Genomic DNA, 16565 nt, shown 5'->3' on the forward strand with positions numbered 1-16565 from the left:
GATGGAGACTGCCACCAACTCTGCAAGCTGATGGAACCGGTGCGACACCAGTGGAGTAACAGTGACGTCATCGTTGAAATTCGGAACACCGTGATGCCATCAGATTGCTCAGCGCTGAGATTCGGAATACGCTCAATCTTACAATTTTGTAAGCTCCTCTATGGTCTTGTATTGAACACGCTAGGTAGTGGATCAGAACTTCAATGATTTAAGTCTGGTTGTTAACAGTGGGTTGTGTAGTTGTAAGGAAACTCCTTGTAATGGCTGTCTGTTGAAAAATAGGAAGAGTGGACGTCTCATGTTGTCGATTTATACACTTTATCCTTGAGTTTTATTAAATTTCAAACAGTTGTTATTCCAATTTCGTATTCCGCGATGAGCCACAGTTCTCATTCCCAAAACTACTCTATTTGCACTTTTTTATAATTAATACCCTACAACATGATTTATTTTGATACTCGTGGAAGAAATTTTATACAGAACAGTACTACAACTTGAACAGTAGACCATACTGTGTAAGGGCAAAGGCTTGTAATAATCCTCTCTCGGAAAAATAACGTGCTAATATAATGTACAGAACTTTACATATTTCTGTAGAAAAAAAAAAGCGACAGAAAGACAGTCGGATAATCCGACAATCGGTTAATGCGGTGACGGATAATCGGAGTTCTACTGTACTGTATTCGCTTTATATGATACACATTTATCTTCATAGAGCTAAAATTGAATTCGACGACGTTTACTTTACTTTAAATCCGTCCCCGGTTCGGCCCTCGAAAAAGTCAAACCAAGCCTAGCCCATCTCTGGTATTGAAGGCGTCCTTAAATAGAATTTACCTACTCTTGCTGTGTTAATACATAATTAAACGACAAGTCTTCTATCAAAGTTTCTGAGGTGTGATGTTTCATTCTTTTTTAAGATTTATTTACAAATTGAGAATGCGGAGAGAACATTTTGTAGCATTTCCAGGTTGACTTTAGCACAGATTCCATGATACGGTTCTTTAAATTTCCACATTCTCAATTTTACCTCCATATACCAAGCTCTTTATGTAACCCCAAAAGAAAAAATCAAGGGTGTTAAATCTGGAGACTTGGCCGGCCATTCTACTGGTCCACGCCGACCAATCCAATGTCCAGGGAACTATTCGTCCAGTCTGCTACCAGAATGAAGAATGATATCAATTCTTCCCTCTTTTGATAATTCCATCACGAAAATCAAGAAATTTATTATAGGAAAGCTTCAAATAATCAAAACAATGCATTGAAACTGTTACAGGTTAACCAAACAGTAAAGCAGAAAAAGTTAATCACCAGAATTGCATAAAAATACCTTTCCCAAAGCCTCTTTAGTACTGTACCGTGTTACAAAATATCTGTAGATGCAGTAACTAATGTTTGTGTCATTATGACAGTTATCTTTAAGTAACTTGAAAACGATTAGAGATATCTCAAAACGGATTGCACCACTGATTTTTTCATAAAATTTCATATGATTTTGAGTGCCAATATGACTCCCTTTACATTTAAAATTTCAAAGTTGAATCCAAAATGGCGGCTTTTGAGATAGCTGAGGACTAGAATCGAATGTCACTGGTAGAGCATTTGGTCTTACAAATATTGGTGACACCTATAGTAATCGAAAATCAAGCATATGGAAGAAATTTATATGATTCCAGACTTTTGATTCACCTTGTATTAAACAAGTCTTCTATCAAAGTTTTTGAGGTGTGATGTCTGATTTTTTTTAAATATTTGTGTACAAAGTAATTATGAGTCAGGTTTCCTATAAGCACTTTGATTCCCCAATATATGCATTAAAATGTTGATTTGCTGTCATTTCTAAAAAGTCTCTGTGGCTTGATTGCGAATGAAAAAAAGATATGAGAGAATTATATGGAGTAGTAACGCCCCTGTACTCTATTTTGAGAAATATAGTAAAGAAGCTTGCTCTTTGACCCTTGTGAACGAGCTGTCCCCTTTAAGTCAAATTAAGTTGACTGCTAACCTGTTTACCAGCAGCCTATTAACTGTGTTACAGCAGCACATGAGGTATATTACGGCGCATAATACTGGCATTAGCAGTGACAGTGATGAGCTAATAATACATAATGGGCCTTGTTCGCTGCGTTTTCAAGTAATGCTTAAGCCTGTTGAATAAAGTAAAAAACATTAGAAATTCGGCACTTTAATTCAGCTAGAAGATAACCTCAAGAGTAAAGACATTATAAAACAAGTAACACCAGATAGCAGACACAAGTTAATGTGTTGTGTAGAGCAGAGATGAGCGTATGTATGCATTTGCACTATGCTTCTTCAGTGCTTTCACTCGTGTGCATTGTTTAGAAGACTGAAAACCTATATGAGCTCTGGCTCTCTTGTGTTACAAGTCACATTGATCGACAAACATCGATTACAAAGCTTAAAAGCTACTTAAAATTCGTAATCAATCAATGTTTTATATTATAAACAGAGCTTTTGCGAGTCAGTTACAGTATGGCTAGTAGAAGTGATGTTAAGGGTATCGGTATTAGTAATTCAGTTGCATATTCTAGTAAGAACTGTGCCAAACTAAACTGTAATATTTCCACTTCTACTTAAGATACGTCAATGAGATGTTTTCCATTCATTAATTAGACCTCAAACAATGTAGACTATATCGTTCTTCTTTTTTTTCAGAACTATATATTTTATTTATATTTTTATTAGTCCGATAAGTTACGGAGTATCAATATGTTTACAAATTAGTTTCAGTTGATAACACTTTTCTGTTTTTTTTTTTTTAACTTGACTTAATAGGCTAAATAATCATGATTTATTAACAATTTTCTTTAACTGAACAAACGTTTTCGACTTGATCGTGGTCGTCGGGTCATATTATGTAAATATTTACATTTGTGAACATACACACATTGAAATCAAACTGTTAAATGAAATTATATAAATGTGTACCATTTCATTTCTTAAATATGCTCTGCTTTTACTATTTGATTTAAATTATATAATATTCATTTAAACAGCGTTAAAATGATTACATATATAGTATAATATTAAAATATAGTGTAATATACGTTCTATTTTGCATGGTCACCATGATACGGTACAAAGTTAAAATTACAAAACGTACATCTGCACTTTGACGTTAAATTAATTTTTTAACGGTATTACATTTTTTCTTATTTCTATTTTGTTTATATATATATATATATATATATATGATGTGGTATGTAGATTTTGTTTTTCTATATGATTAATTGTAATTATTATTATTGTCAGTTATTCGAGATATTGATGATATTAGTGCCGCTTATTCTCGAGAATATATTTTCTTTAGCTCGGTCGTTAAGTTACGTGATGCATTGGCCATGTATTTTAACTTTCTGAAAGAATAAAATTTCTAATTATATCAGCATAAATAGATCTTAATTTTATTGAATTGTGGAAAATTTTAAGAAAATTTGTATGATTTGGAGTTTATTTACTTACTTGGGTCTGTTGTTTGTTTCTATATAGGCTAAATGTCAAAGTGATTGTCTTATATTTCAAATGATAAGAGAGTAGGTACGAATTTCTACATTTGACATGTCTTATAGCGTCTCGAAGCTTTGACGTATTCTTCCGCATTTTATTTTAATTCGAAAAAAGTTGTTCATATTGAAGGAACAAGTTTGACTTTATCTCGTGTTAAAATTTAGAGGATGCATCCTGGTAAACAATTTACATCCACACATTTAGAATGCTGCCTTCCATTTTCCTAAATAATAAAACTCTAATTGAAGGAATACGTGAATAGAAAATATATGAACTTCCCTGTCACGAAAAGAGAGGAAAACAGACCACACAACATTGCCATAAAAGTGTCAGTGAGTTGAGGAATATTCTCTACGAAAAGGGACCCGTTATCACGGTGACAGAAAAAGTTTACCAAGTGTCGTATATCACCTGAAGCCGGTCAAATTTTTATTTTAATTTTACGGTCTGCTGCATGTCATAGTTTTTGTTACTCTTTGAGTCGCTGGTGCCACCATATTGCAGGCGCTTCCTGCATTTTATTACAGTTTGCTTCCGATTTTCACCATTGTCACTTTAAAAACGTCCACACCTCAACTTTCCCCAAGCAAACAACAAACACTTTTTGTAATCGGATGAGGCGCCAGAAAACTACCGTCCATGACTGTCGATCTGCTACTGTAACGTAAACAACTACATTCAACAACTGCGAGTCTGAACAAGAAATTCTCTCACTTGAATAGTGCGTCTAGATTTCTTTATTGAATTTCAAATTTTATTGGTGTTCTACTAGTATCAATGTATGTATGTATGTATGTATGTATGTATGTATGTATGTATGTATGTATGTATGTATGTATGTATGTATATATGTATGTATGTATGTATGTATGTACGTACGTATGCGTATCCGTCTGACTATCTGCCTACGTACCTTTCTACCTATCTACGTACCTATCTACCTGTCTACCTATCTACGTATCTATCTACCTGTCTACCTCTCTACGTACCTATCTACCTGTCTACCTATCTACGTATCTATCTACCTGTCTACCTATCTACGTATATATCTACCTGTCTACCTATCTACGTACCTATCTACCTGTCTACCTATCTACGTACCTGTCTTCCTATCTACGTATCTATCTACCTGTCTACCTATCTATGTACCTATCTACCTATCTTTCTATATACGTATCTGTCTACCTATCTACTTACCTATCTACCTGTCTACCTATCTACGTACAGTTTCCCTGGAAAAGGATGAGACGATTGAATATTCTTAAGTCTCAGATGTAAGACACTGTGCATGATCGGAGACCAGAGCACTGATACACAAGATAACGAATATTGAGTTACTTAAATTCAGGCTATTTGGTTTGTTACTAGCATCGTTCCGAAATTCAATTTAAAAACTGCAAAAAATATGATAATATTACGTAAATAAAAGATAAATATATACATAAATCGTGTAGTTAAATCGACAATGGACCTTCATGACTAGATCGACACTCCGCACAGAAAGGAAATCTTTCATGTCGTTTCAATAGCTCAGACGGTAAGACTTCTGCGTGTTGTGTAGAAGAGTGCGAGTTCGATTCTTAATCTACACAACGATTTTTTTTGTCTAAATAACGTTGAAATAGCTAAGTAACGTTGAAATAGAGTTTTACAAAGTCCTGAGATTAAGTGTTAATGATCGCAAACAATACAAAATTACAAGTTATAATATTATAAACGTTAATCTAATAAATGCATTTATACACACATATACAATGTAAATGCATATGTATATTAAAAACTAACAATTAAAATGAAATTAGAAAATATATATAATAATAGACAAACTTTTACAAAGGTTTAGAGTCCTTAGGCTATGTCATTTGTTGAGTAATTATTACAATATTTTATTAATAGCTTTCCCATATGTGTAAGAAATGCACTCGCACAAAACAATTTTTGTTAAAAGTATGGCTTTGGATTATTTCATTCTCACACCTTCAGTTAATTTTAACTATTTTATCTACGTGTTTGCAATAGTGTTTAATTTAATGTGCATTCAATTTTATTCATGTTATGATTGAATGAAAAAGCACTGTTGCAGTTATTGACTAATTACATATATTAATACTAATTATTAAATGCATCTGTAAAGTAACGAATTGCAGTATCTTTTGCAAAATCTTGAATGTTTCAGTTGTGAATAATATTTCTGTACTATATACTATAATACGTTAAAAGAATTTGCAATAGATTTGGGATCCTCTACTTTATAATCACTGGTTTCAATGAAAAAATATTTTCTTTCTCAGGATATCTACAAGTTTAAATTCAACAATATTTCGAATAGGTTTAATTGCATTATCTAAATTTTGTACTTTTCTATTCAAATATATTCTATTTCCCTCTTTCATAATTTTTTATAAATTACACTGTACTTCTTGCAGTATTTAAGAACATGAGGATCATTACACTGCAACTCATTACATATAGATTCTTCTTTTTAATACATGAGATTTTGAAGTCCTGCGTTATCTACATGTTTTTACTTTCGAATTTTTTCACAACATTGAGTGGAGAACATCCACTGAAGTGATTATGAAATTAAGTGAAAAATTCAATGCATTTACTTTTAATATCAGTAGTACCAATATCATATATGTTTTTCCAAGATTCATTTTGTAGACATAAATGCAAATAATCACTAGATACAGCATTTATGATCCTTTCTTAGTTTTTAAATTAATATTTTGAAATTGTTCAGTGACATTGGAAACACTTAGGATTTGTTTATCATGTTCAGACAAGCCATTGATTATAGGTTCTGTCGAATAGGAATTCAGTGTAATTCTGTGTACAAAACATTTATCAATGGCTGCGCTATTTCAGCTTAGATTTAATTTGATTAGTTTCGCAACAATTGGACTTCCTGTTATATCCTGTTATTTAGATATTTAATTTAGGGTTGATTTATTAACTCTTACTATGCAAGATGCCTCTTATTTCAATAATTCTATATCACGTTAAATAGTCATTGTCTACACTAAAGTATTATCGTCATCCCTCATTTCTCATCGTAATGGCGAACCGACGTGGCATGAGACAGCGAGTTATAGCTCTAGTTGAGGCTGGATATGGGGCTAGATCTACTGGCCGTTTGGTAGGTGTTCCTGGAAGTACAGCCGCGAGGTGGGTTCATCGTTACCAAAATTTAGGGGAGGTCGAAAATCGCCCTATTCCTGGGCGTCCGCGGATTTCTTCATTGGAAGAGGATGCTCTCTTATTCGAGACAGTTCGACAGGACCCCTTTCTGACTGCTAACGAAATAAGAGCAACATCTAACTTTCCCGGCTCTTCACAGACTGTGATCAGCAGGTTGAGGAACCGCGGTATTAGGAGCAGGAGGGCTGCGCAAATGGAAATATTGGGGGAAGCACAAGCTGTCGACCGTCTTGCCTTCGCTACCAATCGAGTGGATTTCGATTGGAGAAATGTAATTTTCTCCGACGAAACAACCATCTCGAGTGATTACGAAGGTCCTGTCCGTGTCTATCGTGAGAATGGTCTCCGACATGACCAGCGCTATGTGCACCGACGTGAAAGATCGGGGCTCTTTAGCATATCGTGTTGGGGGTGGATGTCTTACGATGGACCTGGCGTTATAGAACGCATCGATGGCCGGTTTAATGCGGGAACTTACGAGCACGTTCTGGAAAATATATTCCTTCCCTCCGCCCGAGAACGTTTTCCCAAAGGAACATTGCTGTTCCAGCAGGATAACCAATAACCATCCCGTGCACTATGCTGCAAGCATTCAAAGATGGTTTCAAAGGAGATTCGAGATCGAAATCATTAATTGGCCTCCGAAGTCACCTGATTTGAATGTCATCGAAAATTTATGAACGGAATTGAAAAAGAGAAGGATAGCCACCTATGCCCACCGACGCCCTCGAAATCGAGACGAATTGTGGGATCTAGTTGTTGACACCTGGGAAGATCTCGCCGGGGATCAGAACTTTTTTCACAATCTCGTGACATCCATGCCGTATCGACTTAGAGCTGTAATAGAAGCTGATGACATGTGGACAAGATTTTAAGTTAGCAGGTCTCTTTTTGTTTCTTATGATTTTTGTTTCAGGAAGAATACTTTTAACTTCCAAGTAAGATTTATTATTTTTTTGACGAGGTTGAGCCCACTTGTAAGACCCAGAAATTGGGCATAAATTATTCCATATTTTTCGACAAATTAGACAGTCGAGGAACTCTGAACAAATTAATTACACCTCCATAAAAAAAATTTACCCAGGATCGAACACGAGATGTTTCGGTTATACAGTGGAACCGACATGCTACTATATGAGCTACCGAGACAAGACAGTGACAGCAGCAGTCCAGAATGTAGATCACTTAGCAGGCATTTGCCATTCGGTACAGTGAAACAATGATATTTTGTGACTCGAGCTATGTTGTGAAATCCTGGCCTTAAATGGCAGTCTTCTTCGTGATCCTTATTCTGGTCCTTGTCCTTGTTGTGGTCCTTGTAACAATTCTTGTACTATTTGTCATTGTATGTATCGTTACGTCGATATCGAGTGAACAGCGTTGTAGAACTTTAACTTCCGACGACCAAGAATCGTCTCATTCTTTTTAAGGGTAACTGTACCTATCTACCTGTCTACCTATAAACGTACCTATCTACTTGTCTAACTATCTACATACCTATCTACCTGTCTATCTTCTTATCTCTCTGTCTCTGTCTGTCCTGTCTACCTATCTAATCTGTCTGTCTATCTATTTGTATATTTGTCTATGTGTCAATCTATCTCTGCCTGTTTCTTCCTGTCAATCTGTCTCCGTCTGTTTGTCTTTCCTGTCTGTCCTGTTCGTTGTACCATGCCAGCCTTTCTGCCTGAATTACTGTCCTGTTAACAAATCTTTGAGTTATTTCTCCCATTTAAGTTCGTTTTCCTAAAATAATTAGTTTAAACCAGTGATGTCAAAGCAAGCGCATTTTTCTGACCTTGACGTAGTGCACGGGCAGGAGGAAGGAGGAAGGGTTACGTATATGAATAAGCAGCCTGTTGGATTAAGGAAACAGTTGTGTACAAACTGCAAACGGAACGTGAAATTTTATGTCGTTATTTTTATATGGCTTCTTTCTGTTTGAGATTATATATATTGTCTGTAAAACAAAAGCACTAACACCAATTTCTTAATATTCCAGTTGTATTTTAAACGTTAATAACATAATAAAGAGTTAAGAAGAAATATTCACATAAATTCCATAGTAATACAACTATACTGTATTAAGTGAATGAAACACATCATTCGTAAAGAAATTGATATCCTAAAGAAAGAGACTGAGTATGACATAATAAGTTGGAATTGTTCTTGATGGTATATTTAGCTTTATAAAAGTAATCAATAAACTAATCAAATAATATTATAGTACAAAACAAAGTTACATAGATATATGTTTTAACTGTAACTAATATTACATAACAAAACTCTTATCGCATTATGCTTTTAAGGTGATATTGGTGCTCAACTTCCTATCATCAGAATATTAAATTATTTTCTCGACATCTGCTGAAGCTATAGAGCTGACGTTTTACCAACACATGGGCACATATTTTCTGTTTATGATATAACAATAGTTGCTTTTTTAATTCATTTACTTACAAACATTTTCCATATGAATATTTTAAAAATTTTCAATATACTATCTCCAGTAATTCGTATTTACGATATATTAGACTTACGAAAACATTGTTTCAGTACCTGTAAGGCTACTAAATAAATATATCTGATAATTTCACTTTTCAGTAAAAAAGTTGAGAAAAGATTTCTTTTGAATAAAAAGCAAACTTGTGAAAAATGAGTATTAAAATTAAAAGTTACATTCTTATAATGCAATTATACTTCTCAGATAAATATAAAAATTAACATGGATACAGTTTTAATAAGTTCTCTTCCTTTCATCCATTGAATCAGTGCTGGCCATCCCTGAATATAGCTCGACCAAGAGGCATATACTACCTCACTCGTCTGTCTCTTTCCTTTGCGCTATAAAGGACTCAGGTTCTCCTGAGCTCTAAAGCGCGCGCTTGCGCCTATGGGGATCAGTTGACATGACTGGTTTAAACTATGTGCTTATAATTGATGACGTTATTTTCCTTTTGCTGTAAATAAATCTTTGATATTTTTCTTCCTTTTTATTAAATTTGAAGGGTTGATAATAGTTGCCTTTCTGTAACCAAATCTTCAAGTACTTTATTCTTATGCTTATGCTTCTAATTTTAATGATAATTTCTACAATAATTTTATAGGTACATAATGGTAATTCTGATGATGAACGATAATATTGAAAATATAGTTTCTTAAGGCCCATTTGCTGTAAAAACATCTTCCAAGCGATTTCGTCTCCCTGTACATGTTGTTCAATTGTGTAAACCGCTGTTAGGTCCAAGTATGTACTGTAGCAGCATTATGTGATAGTTTAGTCGTACATCCTATTTAAGTATTCTTAGATCAGTCAGGCTGTACATAAACAAAAATAAATCTTGAACAAAGCAGGGAAAGTCAAATACCACGTTGAGGTGTTGCCTTTGCGGAGAAATTGCAAGGTTCAAGAATGACAGTGACATATGTTTTGGATCGTTGCTCTTACTTGGATCATAATTTCCGATCATAACCTCCATCTTGCAAATTGTGTACCGTCTCCCACGCAAAGACTTGAAGGGTGCAGGCAGACGAGATGTGTGGGGCAGACTCATTCTTTCTTGAGGGCTCCCCGGAGCCCATCTCGAAACGCGGTACCGTGAAATTGAAAACCGACGCCAGATGAAGTCCCGAGACTATCGATGCATACATACATTCATACATACACAAAACGGAGATGCAGCAAAATATATTTCTGAACAAGTCAGCATATCATTTTTCATGTAAGAAAAAGCCAATGAAATGAGAGTTGTCATTATTCACTCGGCATTGTTCAACTCTTTGGAGTCTGTGAAATTGGAAACAGACGAGGATCGCTTGAGCATTAAGCAGACAAAAGACTGTCGCATCACCTAACAGTAATTTACTGTTCTTGTCTTCTCGCAAACTGCGGCTCGACGTCTCTGAAGTCGAGAATTCTTTCAGATTAAAAATTACAACTAGTAACAAACGTTTTCAACATAGGATATCCTATTTATCAAAACTAATACGTACAGTATAGACTCGTGTCAGTATAGTATATATGTATGTGTGTGTTACAAGACGCCACATCTATGTGCTTTTTAGGATGTCACTCAAAATTAAAGTATGAAAATAGTGTAACATTGTTATAACTAGATAGTGGATGCGGGATGACTTATCGTTGAATGTAGGTGCACATTTACTATATGTTACATTTCTTTCATTCAGACCATTGGCTGAACAGCTTTGAAACGTAAACAGACGTCAACATGCTACTGTATCTCCGTACAGTCAGAAGGAAAAAAAAATAGCGTACTGAAGTACTGTAATACATACCTTGCAAGGTTCAGTCCTCGTCATCATTGATGCAATTACCAGCGTTGCAGTAAACGACGATATATTCTCGTAAGTTGTCGAAGCTGAATCGTCTTCGCCTATCACTTAAACAGTTTCTGTATCGAGATAATTTCTGAAGAAAACCTCTAAAATGGGGATCACTCAATTTCTTTAGAGGAATATTTGCACTAAACATCATGTTGCACGTGTCGTTAGATCCGCACAACTATGATGATGATGATGATGATGATGATGATGATGATGATGATGATGATGATGATGTAGTAGTAGATGGTTCCTCAGATTTCATTTCAACGCATTTCCTGTGCGATGTACTGTTGCAATGTTTCTCTATAATCTGAATTGTTCTGATTTTTATTTCAATTTTACATACATTACACACGATATTGTCTTCGTTAATACATAAAATGTCACTCTCATACTTCTTAATTGCATTTCGTATCTCTGAGCGAATTTAACGTTTTGCCATTATGAATGGATCAGCACAACATATTCAACGCGTACTAAATACTTGAGCAGGATAACACAACTGCACACATTGCGTTACAATGTTACTATGAACAGATCGGGGTTCATTCGTTTTGTACGCTGCTGTACTCGCCAGGTACACAAAAGACGGACGGCGCGGCACGTGCCATATATTCTCATACGAAACAACTTCACTTTTCCTTAAGTCATCCCGCATCCACTGTGTAGTTATGAACTTCAATCATTTTCCTACATTCAGAATGTATTGAGTCTTGGTAAGGACATAACTGACAATATCATTTTTAATGTAACCTTGCAAACCTGGCTTGTTTTCCCATGTGTAGGGCAATATAATGAATAAAAATGTTTTAAAATTTTTTGAGCTGAAATGTTGTAATTTTATTTCGTCTTTCTACAAACAAATTTTATCCCAGTATATATTATTTATATATTATTTAATGTACCGAAGTACATATGATATTTCCATGCAGATATTCTGCGTCATCATACGATGAAAGAGATTAGATTAGATTAGATTTATTTATTTAACCTGGTAGAGATAAGGCCGTCAGGCCTTCTCTGCCCCTCTACCAGGGGATTACAACTATAACATGAACAATAAGATTACAATTAATATTAAATTTACAATTACAATTAGAATAAAAATTAAAGTACGACAAGAATACCTGATTAATGAAAGCTAGACATTTTATCATAGAAGTTAAGAACAAAGAATATTTTTGTATTTACTAAATTATAAATTAAACCTACAATAACAAAATTCTATAGTGATGAAATTACCGGATATTGAGATATTTTGTGATAGATTAAAAGAACTATTTACAAGAAACCATGTCTGAACGAGTCTCAATTACTGACCAAGTGCCTAGTAAGTTTGCGTTTGAATTGAATTTTATTTCGACAGTCCCTGATGCTAGCAGGTAACGAATTCCAGAGTCTTGGCAGGGCTATTGTGAAAGAGGATGAATATGAGGAGGTGCGATGGGATGGTATTGTTAGTATTGTTTCATGGCGAGAGCGTGTGTTCAGATTGTGGTGGGAAGAAAGGTAAGTGAAGCGAGACGACAGGTACGAAGGAATAGAAGAGTTCAAGATTTCGAAGAGAAAGAGAAGTGAATGTAAATTTCTTTTCTTATCTAGTTTAAGCCAACCTATTGCTTCCAGGGATGGGGTAATATGATCATATTTACGAACATTGCTTACAAAACGTACACACAAATTATGAGCACGTTGAAGTTTCATTTTGTTGTCGCTGGAAAGGTCAGTCAGTAAAATGTCAGCATAGTCAAAATGGGGAAATACAAGGGTCTGCACAAGGGACTTTTTTAAGCAAGAGGGAAGATGAACATTTATCCTTTTTAGCACATGAATAATAGAATATACTTTTCTGCAGGTTTCTGTGATTTGCATGTCCCAGTTGAGATTATTATCCATGTGAATGCCAAGATTTTTTACCGAAGAACTGAAAGGGATATGCACTGTACTTACTTTAACGGGGGAAATGTCGAGGTGCTTTACAGCGTCGGTTTGCCGTTTGTGTCCTAATATGATTGCTTGTGTCTTTCCAGGATTGATATTAAGATGGAATTTCTTTGTCCATGTCACAATCGAGTCAATGTCTTTGTTCAATTTATCTATAGCGTCATTTATTCGATCTAAGCGGGAAGAGATGTAGCATTGAAGGTCGTCAGCATACAAGTGATAGTTACAATGCCTTACATGAGATGTAATATCACTGACATATATCGTGAACAACAATGGTCCGAGTACCGAACCCTGTGGTATACCTGATGTTATGTTAAACCAGGAAGAGCTTCGATTCCCGGATACAACACATTGTTGTCTTTCCCGTAAGTAGGATTCGAACCAACTCACAGCAGTCTCTGACAAATGCAGATTTCTCAATTTATGGGTGAGCAGGTCGAAATTTACAGAGTTGAAAGCTTTGCTAAGGTCAAGAAGTGTTAGTATTGTTACTTTATTAGAGTCGATTGCTTCACGAATGTCTTCTGTCACTTTAAGTAGAGCAGTGCTTGTGTTGTGTCCAGCTCTGAAACCTGACTGATACTTGTCGAATAGTTTGTGTTCGTTCATGTAGTTAGTAATTTGTCTGTGTACGATTCTTTCCAGTGCTTTTGACATGGCTGGCAGGATACTGATTGGTCTATAGTCGTTCGGGTCGGTGGGAACTTTGACTTTTGGAAGAGGAAGAACGAAAGCTTGCTTCCATATTTTAGGGAAAGTTGAAGTGATTAAGGAACTATTGAATATGTGTGCAATTGTAGGTATTACTATGTCTTGTATTTTCTGTATGAGTAATATGCTAATGTTGTCTGGCCCTTGAGCTTTCGTCTTGATCCGTCGGATGGCTTTCATTACGTCAATAGGAGTGACGTCAGTAAAATAGAATTTGTCTCGAGTTGGGGGAGCTGAGTCAGGCAAAACTGTGTCTTGTTTCGTTGTGTTGTTTAAGGTCGGGTCCTTTACAAAGTGTTCGTTCAATCGGTCAAGTGGGATGGGTATGTCTGCTTGTTCACTAGCCCTTCCAAGTCCAATGACCTTCAGATTTTTCCATAACTCGGAAGGGGTTGTGTTGGGCTCTATAAGTTTGTAGGAGTATTTGAGTTTAGCGTTTCTTATTAGTTGAGTCGTTCTGTTTCTTAGGTGTTTATATAAGTTAAAATATTCGTCGTTTTTGTTGCGGGTGTATTTTCTATAAGCTAAGTCGCGTTCGGACATCAGGCTACGTATTTCAGTCGTCATCCAAGGGGCTGGGTTTCTTCTGGTACGTTTGGTCTTTAATGGTGCGTGTTTGTCATAAAGTTGAAGTATTAACGTATTGAATAAGTCTACTTTCTCGTCTACAGTTCGTAATGTCCAGATCATGTGCCATGGAAGTTGCGCAGCGTCTTCTTTCAGTGCAATATCATCTATTCTTTTGATATCCCTGTAAGTAATTACTCTAGGAGTCGATTTAGGACACTGCAGATTAAACGATAGATAAATGATATCATGCCCTGATAGTCCTGGTGCAGGCAACTGTCCATGCGTCAGTATTTTGTCGGCATTGTTAGTAATTATCAAGTCCAGTAATGTGTCTGTACCTTCCGTGTGATGTGTGGGAGCTAGGGGTAGGATTACCATATCAAGGCACTGAAAGAATGATTTAAGTCTTTTAGTCGTACTAGAATGTAAGTCAAGTAAGTTTGAATTGAAGTCACCCATGATTATAACGTTCTCATATTGCGGCGTTACGTTTAGTAAGGCGGTTTCGAAATCATCTACGTCATATATATGTGGGGGTTTATATACGACACACACTAGGCATTTTGTAAATAAGGTGCAAATTTCAATGAACATGAACTCGGGTTTGGCAGAGTACTGGCTTGGAGAGTGATGAATAATTTTAGGTCGCAAATCGGATCTAATATAACCAGCCACCCCTCCGCCTCTCTTGCCCTCTCTGTCATTACGACAAAGCGTATAGCCAGGAAGGTTTACGAGAGTGGAAGGAAGATTAGGATGTAACCAAGATTCGGAGATAAGAATAACGTGAATGTCTAAAGGTGAGAAGATAGAAGAAAATTCGTCAAAATGACACAACAGACTTTGAGCATTCACGTGAACAACATTAAGTGACAAAGGAGAGAAAGAAAGCGCAGCCTTGAGTATGTCTGCGGTACAGGGCAGTGGGCAGGTAGGATTGCTATTGTTCGTGTTAATAGAGGGGACCGGTCTCTGTACACTGACCTCAGGGACTGTCGGGTGAACATGCTGCTTTTTGTTCTCAATTGTACCAACTTATATGCAATTCAAGTTTTTAAATTATTTTCTAGCAATAATAACTTAAAATTACAGTACTAAATGATAAAGAATGTGAAGAAGAAAAATAATTAATTAATAAATAACGTTATTATATGGTAAAAGTTAAAGTGACTTACAGTACTAAATGATAAAAATAAGAATGAAAAAGAATTAATTATTACGTAAAGTTACTGATAGAGTAAAATTTAATATAGATTGAATATTGCAGTATATTAAAATTAGTTGCCTTACTAGTTTTACGCAGCCGACTCGTTCAGATCATGTCTTCTGGGCATTTAATTCTGTGTTTGTGCTCGCCTACTTTGACAATAATGTCTCCGTCTTGTGTCCACACGTTTTTCAAGCTGTATTTAGTTATGCATTCTTTTAACAGATTATGCCTGGCTTTAGTTAGATCTTCACGGACGGTAACAAGACTACCCTTTAACAGTTTTTTGTTTCTGAATACCTCAGCTCTCTTTCTATAGCTGACGAATTTGACAATGATAGGCCGAGGCCTATCACTGTTTCTTCGCCCCACTCGGTGACTTCTGTCGATATCACTTTCAGTTAATTGTACTCCTATTTTAGAAGCCACGTCAATGGCGATAGTGTCCGTGTTCTCAGACTCACTTTCACTCACACCGAAAATCCGTAAACACTGTCGCCTCTGATATTGCTCCAGATCGTCCACCTTCATCTGGAGCTGCCTAATGTGCCTGTCCTTCTCCTCTAGAGCTGTTTTCAGGCTTTCTATCACAGCACTGTTTTCAGCAATAGTTTGTTTCAAGTCCTCCACAATGGCGGTCCTGATGGCCTGCGTCAGTACCTGCAGCATGCCGGGATCTTTCAACGCTTCCACCATGACGCGTCGGACAGCTTCTTCGGAGAACTCGCTGGGAGATGACTTCTTATTATTGCTATTTCCACCCATTTTGTCGTAGAAATCGAATGCGAAATAACACAAAATTATATACCACGACACTTTTAAACACTTTCAAATAGTAATGCACTCTAAAACCGCTGCTAATAATCACCTAAGTCGGAGCGTAAGCGGAGAGTAATGGAACGGAAAAAAATTCTCTCCGGCGCCGGGATCTGAACCCGGGTTTTCAGCTCTAGTGCTGATGCTTTATCCACTAAGCCACACTAAGCTACACCGGATACCCATATGTACATTAAATAATATATATATGATATGCGTAGACGGCGCTTATTCCGTC

The 16565-nt window shown here is 36.0% G+C and overlaps 1 protein-coding gene across 7 annotated transcripts in view; it reads left to right on the forward strand.

Annotated features, from left to right (window-relative positions):
- dlg1 (discs large 1) overlaps nt 1-16565 on the forward strand; it is a 1351531-nt gene that overhangs the window by 585810 nt on the left and 749156 nt on the right. The gene's annotated exons all lie outside the window — the stretch shown is intronic.

Source organism: Periplaneta americana, chromosome 16, assembly GCF_040183065.1.
Source record: "Periplaneta americana isolate PAMFEO1 chromosome 16, P.americana_PAMFEO1_priV1, whole genome shotgun sequence".
Classification (NCBI taxonomy): domain Eukaryota; kingdom Metazoa; phylum Arthropoda; class Insecta; order Blattodea; family Blattidae; genus Periplaneta; species Periplaneta americana.